This window comes from Corvus kubaryi, unplaced genomic scaffold (genome assembly GCF_017639235.1).
Source record: "Corvus kubaryi isolate FWS band 111438036 unplaced genomic scaffold, C.kubaryi_AGA036_p1.0 137, whole genome shotgun sequence".
NCBI lineage: Eukaryota > Metazoa > Chordata > Aves > Passeriformes > Corvidae > Corvus > Corvus kubaryi.
This window is the reverse complement of record NW_024580671.1, coordinates 5397001-5412850: the sequence shown is the minus strand read 5'-3', so window position 1 is coordinate 5412850 and position 15850 is coordinate 5397001. Positions and strand designations below refer to the sequence as shown.

At 39.3% G+C, this 15850-nt stretch overlaps 1 long non-coding RNA gene across 2 annotated transcripts in view; it reads right to left on the bottom strand.

Moving 5' to 3' along the window:
- Positions 1 to 337: 337 nt before the first annotated feature.
- Positions 338 to 15850, bottom strand: part of LOC121659533 — a 34308-nt gene continuing 18795 nt past the window's right edge. For both annotated transcript variants that reach the window (XR_006014371.1, XR_006014370.1), the window contains 2 exons: positions 15589 to 15666; positions 338 to 2689 (listed from right to left, as the gene is read on the bottom strand). This is a non-coding gene — a long non-coding RNA (uncharacterized LOC121659533). The remainder of the gene's footprint in view (positions 2690 to 15588; positions 15667 to 15850) is intronic.

Below are 15850 nucleotides of genomic sequence, written 5' to 3'. Positions count from 1 at the left end.
GGCACATAAATATTTTCATAGATCGTGAGAGGAAAGTTTTGTAAACATATGAATAATATGCCAATTGGAGTACAGGAAGCCTGAAAGCTTTTTTTTTCTTTTTCCATCAGAAAAAATAAGAACAAAGACTTTGTTTCTACACAAAGATGCCATCAAAACCATTCTATGCAATTGTGCAGCCCTTCTATCCTAGAGCAAAATACAGTGGAATGAAGTCAATAAAGGAATCAAGTTTAAAACATCAAGAAAATAATAAGGGTTTTTAAGAGCAAAAGGCGTCACGTGCTTTTGGAGAAACATAATTCTAAATGTCAAGGACACAACACATTTTTAATCATTATTTTTCTCACTGATTTTATTGGGCCTTTCTTACTCTGGATGTAACAACTTTAGATCGCTAGTGAAAGCAAATGGAAGAATTAGGACAATGGTAAAGGTGAACTCGGGGAAAAAAAATGAAACTGACCACAGCTGGATAAATCCTCTTCTTTAGTGTTAATTCAGAAAAACAGTAGGTATTATCTTTTTAAAGACAGTGTAAGCACTGCATGGTGCATTCCCTTTCTAGAAAGAGGACTAGATCATTGTCATAGCAGGACTGTAATAGGGTTGTAGGAAACGTGGTTTCCTTACTTCAGTCAGTGAGACAATCTATTCAAACTTCACATTTGTACAATCTCCTGCTATAGGAGAAAAATGAAGAGTGTTAATAATGTGGAAGAACAAGATAGCTAACACTACTGCCGGTTGCTATTTTTGCACTGTACCAGAAAGCAGGTACTGTTTTTGTCCTCTCATAAAATCCCTTCTGCTAGGGGTCATAGCCAGGCCCTGAATCCAGCACACTCTCATGCACTGTACCAGCACATCTGGCTGTGCCACCACCTACTCCCACCCATCCATAGATCCTGTTCGAATATTTCTGGGTTTTCAGCAGGTGAATATGCCTTGGGACAGATAGGCTTCCCTGTGCCCAGAAAAGCCAGGGTGTCCCTCTGAAAACAGCAAGCTGGAAACCAGCCCCTTTCACTGGGATGGGTTTAGGCAGCTCAGCTAGATGGAATGAGTGTGCTGGGTCTCTGTGAGAGGTTTATGCAGCCAGTTGTATATCCAGCAGTGGAAGATCTGCCTTGGTTTAGTGGCTGCTAACAGTGGAGGGCTTCTGCTTTGAAAGTGGTTTCTGTGTCAATGGTGTGTGGTGGGTTTACTCCAGCCGAGTGCCAGGTGCCCACCGAAGCTGCTCTATCCCTTTCCTCCTCAGAGAAGAGAGGAGGAGAGAAATATAGTGAAAGAAGAGAGAAAATGTAATGAAAGGCTCCTGGACAGAGAAAAGGACAGGGAGAGATCTTTCACCATTACCGTCATGGGCAAAACAGCTTGGGGAAATTACCAATCAAATCAGAATAGAAATAAAAACTAAATCTTAAACCATCCACCCCTCCCTTCTTCCCAGGTTTAACTTCAGTCCAGATTTTGTCTATCGCCTTCTCTCCAGTGGAGCAGGGGAATGAGGAATTGGGGCTGTGGTCAATCCATCACACATTGTCTCTGCCGTTCTTTTCTTTTCAGGGGGAGGACTCCTCACTCTGCCTCTGCTCCAGTGTGGGGGTCCCTCCAACAGGACACAGTCCTCCACAAACTTTTCAAATATAAGTCCTTCCCAGGGGTTGTAGCTCTTCTGCTCCAGTGTCGGTCCCTCCACAGGATGCAGTCCTTCAGGAACACACTGCTCCAGAGTGGGTACTCCGTGAGGTCCCAGGTCCTGCCAGCAAACCTGCTCAGTGTGAGCTCCTCTCTCCGTGGGGCCACAGGTCCTGCCAGGACCCTGCTCCAGCCTGGGCTTCCCACAGGATCACAGCCCCTTTCAGGCCTCCACCTGCTCCAGTGTGGGGTCCTCCACAGGCTGCAGCTGGATCTCTGTTCCCCCATGGACCTCCACAGACTGGAGGGTCACATCCTGCCTCACCACGGGCTGCACCACGGGCTGCAGGGGAAGCTCTGCTCTGGTGCCTGGAGCGCTTCCTGCCCTTCCTTCTGCACTGACCTCGGTGTCTCCAGAGCTGTTTCTCCTGCATAGTCTCACTCCTCTCTCTGGCTGCTGTTGGCCAGAAGATCCCTCCCTTTCTTAAATCTGTTATCCCAGAGGCACTACCACCATTGCTGATGAGCTCGGCCTTGGCCAGCAGCAAGGCCATCCTGGAGCTGGCTGAAAAATGGCTTTGTTGCCCATGGAGGAATCTTTTGGCAGGTTCTCACAGAAGCCACTCCTCTAGCTCCCTCAATACCAAACTCTTGTCATGCAACAGCTCCTGCAGCAAACACAGGGGCCAGTGCTGGATGCCTGCCTGCCTCGTCTGGGTCCTGCAGGCACCGTGGGGCAGTGCCTGCCACAGCTGAGGAGGCTTGCATGTCTCCCACTCCTCCTGGCAGACTGAGTCCTGGCTGAGACCAACAGAGGCAGCAGCCTAGGAGGAGACTGGAACACCATCAGTAACTCTGATAGCAAGGTTAGACAGTGGTGACTGGCACTCAGAGCAAATGAAAAATAGACACAAACCAGCCCAGTCAAACTAGCAGGTGTTTAACTCCATGTTCCCTGTGCTCTCTGAAGTGGTGGCTGTGGCTCCAACATTAGCTGGTCACCTCTAAAGTGTTTGTCTGTGTGTACAAGATCGGAACACGACATGTCCTATAGGAAACAAAAATTGAGAGTTATAAGTCATCAAGACAGGTGTCATTTTCTGAGAGGAATATAGTGATCTAGTTTATTTACAGCCAGTCATAACAGCAAAAGAGCAGAACATAAATCTTGAAAAGGGTGTCAAAGCTGGAAAGACAACTGTGGAAGAACATACATGCAAGAAGAAAGGAGAGAATTGGAGACTGTAATTATTTTTGCCTTATTTATCCCTACATATTTTAGATATATCATTAATTAAAATGATATAAGTGTGATGGCATGTCTTTTGTTCTGCAAATGGGTAATGAGGAAATGGAAAGTCTGAATCTTCTTGGTGTAGATAAGCTGTAGCAAAATTTACAGGAAAAAAAATCAGTCTGGAGAAAAGAGTCAGTAAGGATCACATAGTTCAGTAGAACAAATTCAAACTCCTTTTAAGTGTTTCCATCACTGCTTTTTTTCTGTATCTCTGCTGGCTATCATCTAGGTTGTACACAGTCTGAATTCATAGAAACGAAAGCCCCCTTTAAAAGTCAATCAGACTTTTCAGCATATGAGTTACACATCAAAAATAGATTGAATAAAATAGAATGTCCATGAATACATCCTATCATCCCTTCATCTAATCACAGAAGTAATGACTCATTTTTATGACACAGAAGATATTGATACATCAATAAACTATTACTTCAGGTTCTTAATTTTTATTCTTAATCCAATTAATTAAAAATTTTTTTAGAAGTTATACATTCTATTCATGGTTACCATGGAGAGTGAAAGTACATAGTGTAACATTAGTTCTGACTCTATTAATATGACATTATCAGTTTGGTTATGTTTCAGCTATTTCACCAATAATAACTATGAAAATCAAGAGAACCACGATGTTTATATGACTGTCATAAGCTGTTAACCACTAAATTATATGGCAGCCATGTGATTTCTTGGCATTTATTAGGAGATTCTGTTCACTACCATAAAGAATTTGTAACCCAAAAATGCAAAAAACCTATGTGTATTCAGAACACTCTCATCCACTGTAAAGAATGTTTTTTATCTCTTTGTACAACATCTTTGCTCTGCAAAGAGACTGTATTGCTGCAAAAGAACTGTTTTGCACAGACAAGTGGATCCAAACTTTTCAGCCTTCACAGTGCTCAAAAGCTGCTATTACTGGAAAGGAGACAATCCCTCCCATTTGTATGACATCATGGTAGTTTGTCAAGTTGCATCAGGTGACTTTGAATTTCCCCTGTCCTGTGAAGACCAAACAGCTGCTGATGGACTCTTGTAAATCTGACCTACAGCTGTAGATGAATTCTTAACATTTAGATATCAAATAGAATAGCTATAGGCAAAGAATTTTTTGGTTTTGTCTTGAAAAATGTGCCTTTGCATTCCATCAGGTTAATGCAAAATTTGCTGAAGTGATTTTCATTGCTTTTGCAAATCCATTCTTAAGAGGAGTCTCCCTTTAAAGTTTTTGAAAGTTTTGAAATAAGGAAATTAAATCCTTGTAAAAAGAAAATGGAAAAGTTTATCAAGTATCTGTCCAATTTTGAATACTAGACTTTTTTATCAATAGTCATGAAGAAGTTACAAGCATCTAAGAGAGCCACTGATAGTTACTGATATTTATATACAGATCTATGGGAAATGTAATAATGCTGAATACACTCTGAACTGATCCTTTTCAATCTGCAACTTAATGCACATTCCAGAACTTCCTACTCCAAGGAGCAATTCATCCATAATGAAAACAGAATATACTTCATAAGGTAAAGTTGCAGTTTTGGTGCATCTGTGGCTTTCTTCCTCCCCGCTTTAGACAGGAATATGCTACAGAAAGCAGCTAGGCAGGGCCAATGTGATTTCACACAGAAAAATATTTCACATGGATGTCAAGATAGCAGGTGCTATTACCAGAACTCACAAAGTGAGGTCAGAGGACTCACAGGATATATTTCCAATCTGTTTTGAATGCATATTTTTTTAGGTTTTTTTCTGTTTATCTTTTTAACGTAATATTATATATATATATATTTAATATTTTAAAATTTAAAAGAGGAGTTTGGGTCAAGTAATATTTCTTTTTATCCTCCTCTTATGAGAAAAAGAAGTGGCTAAAGTAACATTATTTCTACATCTTTGGTTTTACTTTCAACATAACACCATTTGAAAATTTTTAACATCATATTCTTATACTGACTTGAATACAGACACGTCTTATGACCTTCACAGCTTTTAGATGACAAAATCCCTTTACATTTTCTGCTTCTGATAGAATTAAACCTCATCCTCCTAAGCAGCAGGAATGAAAGTGTTCAGAGTAAAGAGTGGAATATTGCTAAACTAGTACCCATGAAAATTGATTCTATAATGCACTGCAAAATTGCATGATCTTCTAAGTTATTGTGGGCGACCTTAATATTTTATACAGACAGACAGGATAGAAAGTCATGTGATGAGTGGAAAGTTTCAGTAAAATGTGACAAGGAAATTGTTTTGATTTAAATATGAATGTTCACAAGAAGAGAGGAGATGTGTTACATCAGTCAGCATTTTATTTCTCGATAGATTTTGGAGTGATATCTTCTTTTTTGAAGAAGCACCAAACGCACCAAAAAATGGCTTAAATGGCTTAAAAGTAATTTGCAAGGAGAAATACTGCACACAACTTCACCGGTGTGGTGGATAAAATATGTGTCTTGAAGTTAATTGAGATGAGCGAGCATCCATAGATATTCTGGTAAGTTGAGTGGATATTAGATGAAGTTCAGAAAGCAGACAATGTTCATAAAAACTCAAATAACAGCCTGAATAACTTCCAGCTCTGGAAAAAATTAAAAAAAAAAAAATTAAAGTGGGAAAAAGCCCACATGGTTAATTAATTTTCACATACAAAAGTAAAAGTTTGTGAGCCCTTTAAAACTCTTACTGAAATTCTTTTTTCCATTCCAGTATTCACATATTGGTAGAAGGAGCACAGTCTGATTTTCTCCTGTCAGGTTAAAAAAACAAAAAAAATCACTAAATCCCAGGAAGAGAAGAAAAAATCTCCAAAACTCTGAAAGTAAAGCAGGTAAAATGTAGTTGTTCTTTCTTGATCCAGACTGACCTTGCAGTACTGGCAGTTTCAATGTTTTTCTGCAGTGTTTTGTGAGCAACTGTCACATGACATAAGTGATAGAAAGTATTTGTGAAAGGTACTGCATAAATGATTTTACACATGATTTTCTGCTACTTCATGAGTTAAAAAATCAAATATCCATAACTTGCTGCAATCCTAAGGTGAAATATGCATAAGAAGAACCCCAATTGTCTCAGTTCTTGACCAACCTTAAAAATAAAAGGTACTGTTTGCACTTACATATAAACAAGGACAAGCCACCTAGCAACGCACAAAGCTGCTTTGGTGTTTCTTAACTTTGGGATTTTGACTCAAATATTGCTAGGGCTTTAACTGCTGCCTATGAGGTATTTTTAATTTAAAGTAAAAATCCCAATCCTACATAGTTCATTTTAGTTTATGGATTGACTGTTGCCTTTGAGCCTTAATCAGTTTATGTTACCAATCTCTTTGCTGTAGTGCTTGGAGGAGTTAAAATTGGAGACTAGCTAAACACATTGGTTTACACCACTTTATTTATGTTTCTTTATGTTTCATATGCTTCTATAGAGCTTCACAGCATTCATCCATTTCCCATCTGCTAATCTGAAAAGCAGAAGGTTCAAAAATACCAATACATACCAGACATACAAACCATTATTACAGGCTTTGTCTGGCAGTCTTAAAAATGGTAACGTTCAGGTGCATACAAATCATCCGTTGCTTTTACAGAGAAGTAAACTCTTGCTAAACAAGATTTTTAAAGCTCTTTTTCAGAACCAGGGCTTCAAGAAGTTATCAGGACATTGGGAATTACCAGTTCTCCATCTGATACAACTCAGAAAATGACTTTCTACACACACGCACACAGAGACACAGGGAAATTAAAATAGCTACTTAAAACATAAGTTTTATTAGTTGAAAGGAAACATCCTAAATTACTTCAAATGTGTGACACTTAGTAGCAATTCAGTAAAATAAAAAAAGAGAGAGAATTGGTGGAGTGCACATACAATTCCATCATTAACCTTCATACTCTAACGCACCAAAGAAATATCAAAGTCAAAACAACAACAAAACCCCTGTATTACTCTTGAGCCAGGGGAACTTTGCCAAGTTTAAGAAAAGATTATTGAAAAACATCTCACAACTTACATGATGTGCAGACGAAAAAAATTTATGAGAACCATCTCATGACTAATGCTAACTCCATCTGATAGTACTTGCAGTTGACAGAAGGAAGACATACTAAAACAAATCAAAATACGTTTATGCTTATATTAATTATGGGCTGCTTCCTCTCCCTTTTTCTCTTGAAGCCAGCAGTAACTCAGAAAACTGATCTCAAATAGGGCTATTTCTTCCCCCACCCCCCAATGACACTGACTTGACACTGGAAAAAAAATTAGTCTGATTCCTTACCTTACTGAGATGCTGGCTGTGAGATTCATTCATTCTTCAATCATGGGATTATATGAAAAGCTGCTATCTATAAATTGACTAGGTGTTTGAAAGCACCTGAATCTTCTCAATCTATCCAGCTTCCTTGGGAGACCAGTAACTTCACCCTTAGGCAAGAAAAAAAGGTAATATTTTTTCCTCTCTCTGAGTTTAAATTTACAAAAGGCCTAAGAATACTTCAAAAATGGGCCTTCTTCGGGGTTGATGCTTCTGCTTTCCCCTTCACTGTGGTCTGAGGCATTCTGTCCCACCTTCTCTAACTGAAACTAAGCGTCACATATCGACTGAATTAAAGGCTCTGTACAGATACAGGGGAAAATCTAATGAGATTCAGAATGTTTGTTAGGAGTATTATTTCCACAACTGTAGCTTCACCTAGGCTGAAAAAAAATCATATTTGGGAGTGTATTGAAAGCAAAGCAAAGCAAAACAAAAACCAGCTTATTGCTCTTCTACCCTTCTACTCACAAACACAAGGAAAGTTGGACAAGGAAAAATCAGCACAGGGAATAGAAATAAGACCACTTTATATAGGTAGACTGACAGGTCTGTCACTCTATTCCCCCTCTTTGCATCTTGTTATCAAATCAGACATCCTTGGAAAGAATTTTAGATTGCCTCGTGTTCCAGGAAGTTTCCAAATATTTCAACTTCAGGTTTATTTGAGAAGAATGTGCTGGAATGAGACCCACTCTCTCCCTCTCTGTTCTTTAGCCAAGCAGACTCTGTTTTTCCACCTTCACAAATGAAAAAGTTCAGAAGGCTCAGGGTGTTTAGTGGTTTCATTTTACATTACAACACCATCTTGAAATCCTGCACAGTTTTGAGCACACCTCTCTGGAACGATATACTAAGAGCAGTGTCACTCTTCCAATATTAAAAAACAAACAAACAAAAAACCCACAAGATCAGTTTAGGAAGCAGAACACCTCTGATTTATGAAAATAATATACATGCCTAAGCAGTATCTCTGACTTATTTTGTTCAAAAACTTTATGGAGAGCTCTCAGATTGAAAGAAAAGCAAAGTCTGAATTTAGCATGGGTGTATTTAGCTTAGCTTTATCTCCAGACTGGCAGCTAGCTGCCTATCAAAAGGTTTTAAGTAAAGTTCTTGATTGTAGGTCAGTCCTCAGTGGATAAATCACAGAAGCAGGCACAGATAAGGTGCATGATTGGCTGTTCTCCTGCTGAGGAGAGACTGCATTAAGTTAGACTAATGAATACTGAATCATTTTCTCATCCTCAGGGTGGACACCCCTTGTCAGGGCTGAGTCACTGTGCAAGCAGTATGCTGAAGTGATTTAAAATGCAGCAGCCTCTAGTGCTGGTGACAGATGGATATAAACTTGGGCATGATACATACTCATTTCTAGGCCTTCACAAGGCATGAGTACAAATATACAAGAAAACAAAAGATAAACTGTGATAAAAGTCTCCCATTTGTGCATACTTGAGGAAAGTGTAAAGTGGACACCTTTTCATAGACATTAAAAATGACCAAAGAGGACTCTCTTCTAGGGTAGTCGGAGGTAGATAATTTATTCTGAGGTTACTTTTCTGCTTTTCTTTCCTTTCTGGAAGACTACAGAACCTCCTGCAATAACCAGTGCGTTACCTCTGCATAATGAAACTGCATCTTTTACATTTTCTGCGGAAAACCTCTTCTGATGTGCTCACCACTTTACCTAGTCATTTGAAGGTATTAGAGACTCAAAACTGCAGATATGAAAAGCTAGAGGTACATTTTGATTTTGTCACTTGCATTTTAAATAGAAATATGTGATCTTGTTTGAGAGAGAGAGGAGATAAAAGACACTTCAGCACTAACTTCAGCACTACCTAAACACTCTGAAGGAAAGGATTGATTAAATGAATATTATTAGAATCTGGGTGAGGAATTACACAATAGTTTCCAACTTGGCTGAGAGATAACGTCTTGTGGGCTTGACTTTGCCTTGGGTTATGATTTCTGTTTGTACAATCCGGATGCTTGGCATGGGCAGCTGCTCAAAAGCCTTGCAAGTAGGGAATTGTGGTGAGCTCCCAGGGGCCTTGCAAGTAGGGAATTGTGGTGAGCTCCCAGGGGCCTCAGTGACCAGCTTGGGACCAGCCCAGGAAACATGGTAGCTCCTACTGCTTGCCGGGGGACTTTCATGAAGGTCAAACTGTTTGCTTTCAAAAGTTGCCTTTAGTCGAGCCTTTGAAAAGAACTTTTCACAACCCTGTGATTTATTTCTCTGTGGTGAACCCTCGTTAGTCAAGAAGCGCAAATAATGCTGCCTTGGCACAGAGCACCAATAGAACATATCCTGTAAGGAATGCTGTTCATGAAAGAAAAAAGGGTAATGAAACTTCATAATATACATGCATGAATTCTTCTAGCTACTCTGTCAAACCGTAGCCTATGGAAACCTAAATTGGAAAGCTGCTCAGGAAAGGCAAAGGGTGGCTATGAATAGTCACCAGCAGAACAGCTTTATGAAAACAATAGCTCTAATACTTGCATGCTCTTCTATGACATTTAAAGCATTGCTGTTCATTGTAGAAAATGGGACTTTTATGCTGACCTTCTGTTTTACCACTGGGGAAGCTAATGCTTGCATTGCAAGGGGAAAGCTGATTGGTTGTTTTTCATTATGGTATGTGTCACAAATGAGAATGTCAGGAAGGTCTGAAATTTCATCTCATCCAAATCGATTAGTGTTAATGTTCTTCTCATTATGATTTCATCAGGATTAATTAACGGAATCTGTGAATGATATGCTGCACATATTTGATATGCAAAACCAAACCAACTGTACAATTTATATTTCCTTACAGCTGGTGCTTTCCATATTCAGTTAGGAGTATAGACTACATGTCCACAGTGTAGACTAATGCAGCTCGCCTTCCTGAACCATGAAGTGCCCTGGATGTCAGTGAAGCCTGTGCTAGCAGCTGACCCTGCTGGAGTCACAGCTTCTGCCCTGGACAGCCAGCCCAGAAAGCAATGGACTCATTTCCTTACCAGCTCAGGAGGTTCAATGCATGTTCAGATTACACTGGTATAAATACATCTTGGCTATTGCGTTTAAAAATAGTTCAGGATAAACTTCTGGAATGTCCAATATTTGTTTTCAGACTCATCCAGTGGTCACTCAGAGCGCTCTATAAATTGCCTGACTGGCATGATTCATCAGTAAGTATACACAGTAGACACAGGAGTGGGCTGCTTATAATTCTCAGGAAAGTGCTCATCATCAGCAGAGAGAAATTGCTGTTGATGGCAATGGTAGTGTCCAATTAACCCCTCTCTACATAAATATCTGAATTTTTAGAAAAGCCATTTTTAAGTGTCTTTTTTGTTGTTATTGTTGTTGTTATTTTGGGGTTTTTTGTTGGCAGATCACAAGATAAAAATTTTATGTCCTTTTTATCTTTTTTAAAACATGACAAACCATCTTTGTAGGCAACAAGGTCTTCATGTATTGCTATATTTTGAGGCACAGAAGCAAAATAGGGCAAATCTGTTTTCTGATTTCACTGGTCTTGGCACTGTCTCCTGGATATTTACGTCTTAATTTCTTCCACTCAGATGTGGTATTTGATTTAAGTGTTTGTGAAAACTACCAATCTGACAGTCCTGCAGACCGAAGCCTTCCATTTATTCATCCATTAACTACAAAGTTCAAGTTTCCCTTTCAAATTAAAGTGCTTCTATCCATGCTGGCCAGACCACCTCGAGGGAGGAATCATTTAGATTCCAACCACACTCGCACCCCATCCTCACTCTTGCGAATGCCAGCAAGAAGCTGTTTTCTGCCAGCTGTTGCATATTTCTAATGGACACACTTGTCTATAGGGCATAACGTGATCAGGTAACTTCTAGAAGATAAAAATACCAGGTTACTCCCAGTCTGGGCTGGACTTGAACTGATACTCCAGGAGGAAATTATTCTCTCCGATTACCAGTCCAGATACACTTTGGACTTTTTGGGGGGGTCTAAGAAGTATCTTAATGAAAGTATATGTATTTTTAAAATATATTCACTAAAAATTCAGTGGACTATCCAAATTTCAGTCTGTATTAGCTGCATTGAGCTGTGGTTTATACTTAATAGGTAGGGAAAACAGAGCATAGTATAAATGCAACATGTTATACCTGGTAGACATTTACTGAAACAGTGTCAGGTTTTGAAACAGCTTGTATTAACTCTGCACCCATACAGTGCAGAAAGAATCCAGAAAGAAGTTGAAGTTTGCTCAGCTAAATCCTTTTTCAGGCAGCTAAAAATGAGTTTTTCACTGAAAAGCTTATTTTCCCCATTTTTTCATATTTCTGAAAAGGACATAAAAGAAAATAGATTGATTCTAAAGTAACAGAAGGACCAACATAGGGATGATGAGCATATTCCAGTCATATGGATTATGGGAGAAATCCAAAACCTTCAAGTTCTTATTTTCCCGTAAGACAGCCAATTCTGACACTTTAATATATAGGCACAGATATGTCAGAGGGGGAGCAAAGAGGCAATTCTTTCCTATCTCTTGTTGCAGGTTAATGGCTTTGGTACCACACATGCTACTGGCACTGCACTGTAGCAGCTAATGAAGAGCCTCACCGTTTTGGGGACAAAGTAGAGAGAGATGTGGTAGATTCTCCAGAAGCTGTATTGAGCCTCCCATTTGTGCCGTTGCCACTGGTTTGGGATGGAAAGGAGCTTGGTTAGGACTTCAGTACGCTGTATGTGGCACATTTGGTTCTTAGTGTGTGACCAAAGAGGGTGCTGAGCTCACCATTCATGTTACAAAGGCATATGTTTCTGGATTATTGATTTCTCTAGTGTTTTCAACTACTTCGAGTGCCCTGAAAACCCACTATAATTTTTTTCTGGGAGAGAAAGTATGAGTGCTGCTAGTGTGGGCTCTAGTAAGGGGTTGAGAAGGCAAGTGGGACAAATGCTCTCAGGGGCAGTGGGATGCATGTGCTGTATAGCTGAAGCCTTGGCAACAACTGGAAATTGCTGTCAATGGTGTCATATATATTGACCAGTCTGCAAGTTCAATCCAGACCACCATGTCAAACAAGAGACCTTATCCTATTAAATCTGAACCGTGAACTTGGAAAAGAACTCACAGTAGATAAGACAGAAAAGTAAAATGCCTATATGCCTTTCCCTGTTTCAGCTTCCTATCTTCCTCTGCTGCCCAGGGTGGTTTTATTTGCTTCTTATGGCGCTTTGTTAAGGAACGGATCAAAATCATCCAAGTTTTACTTAGGCAGAATTTTTCTTCCACATCTTATTTCTTTTCTGTCTTTTTTTCCTGTCTAGAACAACCAGCCTTAGGCCTTTGAAAAAAATCTTGACAAACAACCCCGTGTTCTGCTTTGCCAGCTGACTGATGGATTAGTTACAGGTATGCTTGCCTAGGCTGCCTCTTCTGCAGAGCTGCCAACAGTGCTTCCATATGAATGAGTGATCACCAGCACTCACAGTCTTCTTCTGTTAGACCTGTATCACTTTCTACCTCTACACAGATGAAGATACCTGGATAGGCAAAAGCTTCAATCAATTTGCTGTTTGGACCCTGTCACATAAAATGTGAGTCCGCAATATTAAAGAGAACTCACAGGAGGTGAAACAGATATAAGAAAAACCTAGCACTTGCTAGCCAAGTGCAAATAGCTAGTCCTGTAATGAACTGAGAAATCTAAGTCTCTCAGCTGGAATCCATCTATTTTTCCCTTGTGTTAAGGCCTTTGCGTTTATTATAGTGGTATTTTAACCTACTGGTAGACTGAAAGCAATATGAGGCATAGTCACTACATTCAGGAGGGAAATTTTGTACATTGTAAGGATGCTGCAAGCTTTTTTCTTCCTAGCAGGCAGGAAGAATTAGATTTGCCAATTCCCCAGTCTACAGTGCTTTTCTGAGAATTTTGAATTTTAAACTTCAACTTTTAGACTAACAGCTCAGGCCAAAAAGCTGACTAATTCCTAGCTGTATCCTAAGATCGGGCTTCAGTCTGTGGGAGGGAAATTTTCACTGTGGAAATCTCTTTTTCTCTGAGGTAGAGGTGGCACTATAGGCAAAACAGAGAAAAAGCAGTGCCTTTTGCCCCCTGCCCTTTCCTGGGAGGTGCATTGGGGAGTTCAGGAGTTCAGACAACTATTTAAGTTAATTTTGCTTGAAAGCCTTATGCCAGATGAGTTGCTCCCACACAAGAAGAGAAAGCAAACAAGAAATAAAGAGAAGCTGGATGTGGAGAATTTCCAGTCCCTTTGACAGTTTGGTTGCCAGAGTTTTCCAGGAGGGCAAAGATGCAGTCTAGACAGGAACTCAGCCATACCCTGCACCAGTGACTGCATCTCTGAGTGGTGCTTTGACACTGTTTCCCTTTAGCTTTCTCTTTTTAATCTGGGAGAACCCTACAGACTAAGGTAGATATCTTAGGTGGAGAAACAGACAATGCAGATAGAGCATGCATGCAAATAGCATGTAGATCCATAGGAAATATCCTGGAAAACATTATGAGGTTATGCTTAGGATATTTGCAGCTGGACTAGACAGCCTGTCAATGGACATTTGGAGAGTGTTGTTTGGAGCAGGCATTTCCAGATGTTCATAAAAGATTGAGAAGCTTTGGATGGTCAACCCAAATCATTTTGTGGCTTATCACATCCCATTGACCAGTTCAGCATTTCTGGCTTCTATTATAGTGCATATGCCCCTTATATCCACCTACATTCACCATGATCCTCAAAACTGGTGGCAACTCACTAAAAAAATCAGCATGCAGTATGGAACCCTTTGGTTTATGATTTATTTATTTCCAGCTCAGCTTCTAATTTTACAAAAGAAGCAAAAAAAAAAAGTCAGCATGCATCAATAAGAGATTAATCTTACATCCCTCTCAAAAATAACTGTTCATAGTTTTTCTCGTTTGTCAGGAACTGTCCTTTTATTCTCAGCAAGTAGCTTCCTGTTATGTGGTTGATGTGCAGATGGTCACTCCTTCACCTTTAGATCCTACAGTGGGCAGACTTAGTAAGCAGTGGTCCTTCTCAACCTGCAAAGCACTCTGTCAAAGGCCATTTCATTTCTTAAAAGAAGTTAATAACACAGTGGATGTGTTTACTTAGATTCTTAGTTTTATTGTGCCCAGCCATCTTGTTGTGACAACACAAAAACCTAATGGAAAGTTAAGGTTGAGCAGAGTCATTAGAAAAGCCAGTGTAAATCTTGATTTCTGCCAGACCTGGGTGACTGGAGGTCAGGTACTGCAATTTTTAATTTTACAACCATAAGCACTGAGTTTGGAAAAGGAGAAGTAATTTATTTCTCTTTTGTTAAAGCATGGGTAAATATATTCATGTCACTAAAACATTTGCATTATTAAAGCATTTGAATGAACATGAATAAATTACTAATCTGAAAAGGCTGTAATTATTTTTGCTCAGACAAAAATAAATAACGTTTTTTGCAGCATCTTTAGGCTTGGATGGTACATTTGCCCTTGTGTAGCTGAGTCACCTGGATCAAAGCCACTTTTGAATAAGACATAGAAAAAATGAAGTATTTGAAAAAATATTTGCTGTCAGCTTCCTCTATTGGAACTACAAAAATAATTGTACTTTTGATTTTACTTCGTTGGAAAAAAAAGAACAACAACAACAAAAAAAAACCAAACACCACACTAACCCTTAATTTATTTGGTCAAACCAAAATGGTGTTAACCATCTTCAGTGACCTTTTTCTTAGCTGACAGACAAAGCTGAGTAATCAGCCAGCTGTGGTAAAAAAGAAAGCCATGTACCTGATGCAGTCTGGTTCTGAATTATCATTTGTGATACCTGTGGATCCCTCAGGAATGCTTCAGCATTTTGAATATTTTGTCTTTCTGTCCAGACACTGAAAAAATGTTCAAGACTGTTCATTCACAGAAAATATATATTTCATTTCTGAATATACAGAGCTGGATTTAATAGCATTCTTGTTTCTTTTTTTTCCTAGAAATTTTTCTTTTCCTTTCTAGCTTTGGGAATTCCAAGTATCTCCAGTGTTAAACATTTTCTCTATAAGTAGTAGCAGACTGACATTTGAAGGAACTGACATGAAAAAAGACTGACTCATTTTAGATGTCTTTGCTGCCAAAACAACAAAAAAAAAAATAAAAAGAAACACTAGCTGAAACATGGGAAATTATGATTAGATGCTAGAAACAAAAAATTCACAGTGAGGCCGATCATCCCCTGGAACAGCTTGTCAAGAGATGTTGCATGATCTCTACCCTTGGAGATATTCAAAACTCAACAGGACGTGGCTCTGAGCAAGTTGATATAAGTTGTCCTTACTTTTGAAGAAGCAGCAGGAGCTGAATAAAGTGACCTCTGGAAATCCCTTCCAGCTTGAATGAGTCTGTAGTTCAGAGCCTGCCACATGACACATGACAGCAAAGTATTGTTTACGATCATTGTCAGTTCTCAGATTTTAGGTTCAAGATATAATTATCTTTCCTGGTGTATAGATTGCCTTGAATTCTACAGCAAGAAAGATTACATACATTCATATTCATGCCACCATCTTTATAAAACAGACCTGCAACCATTTTTTCCT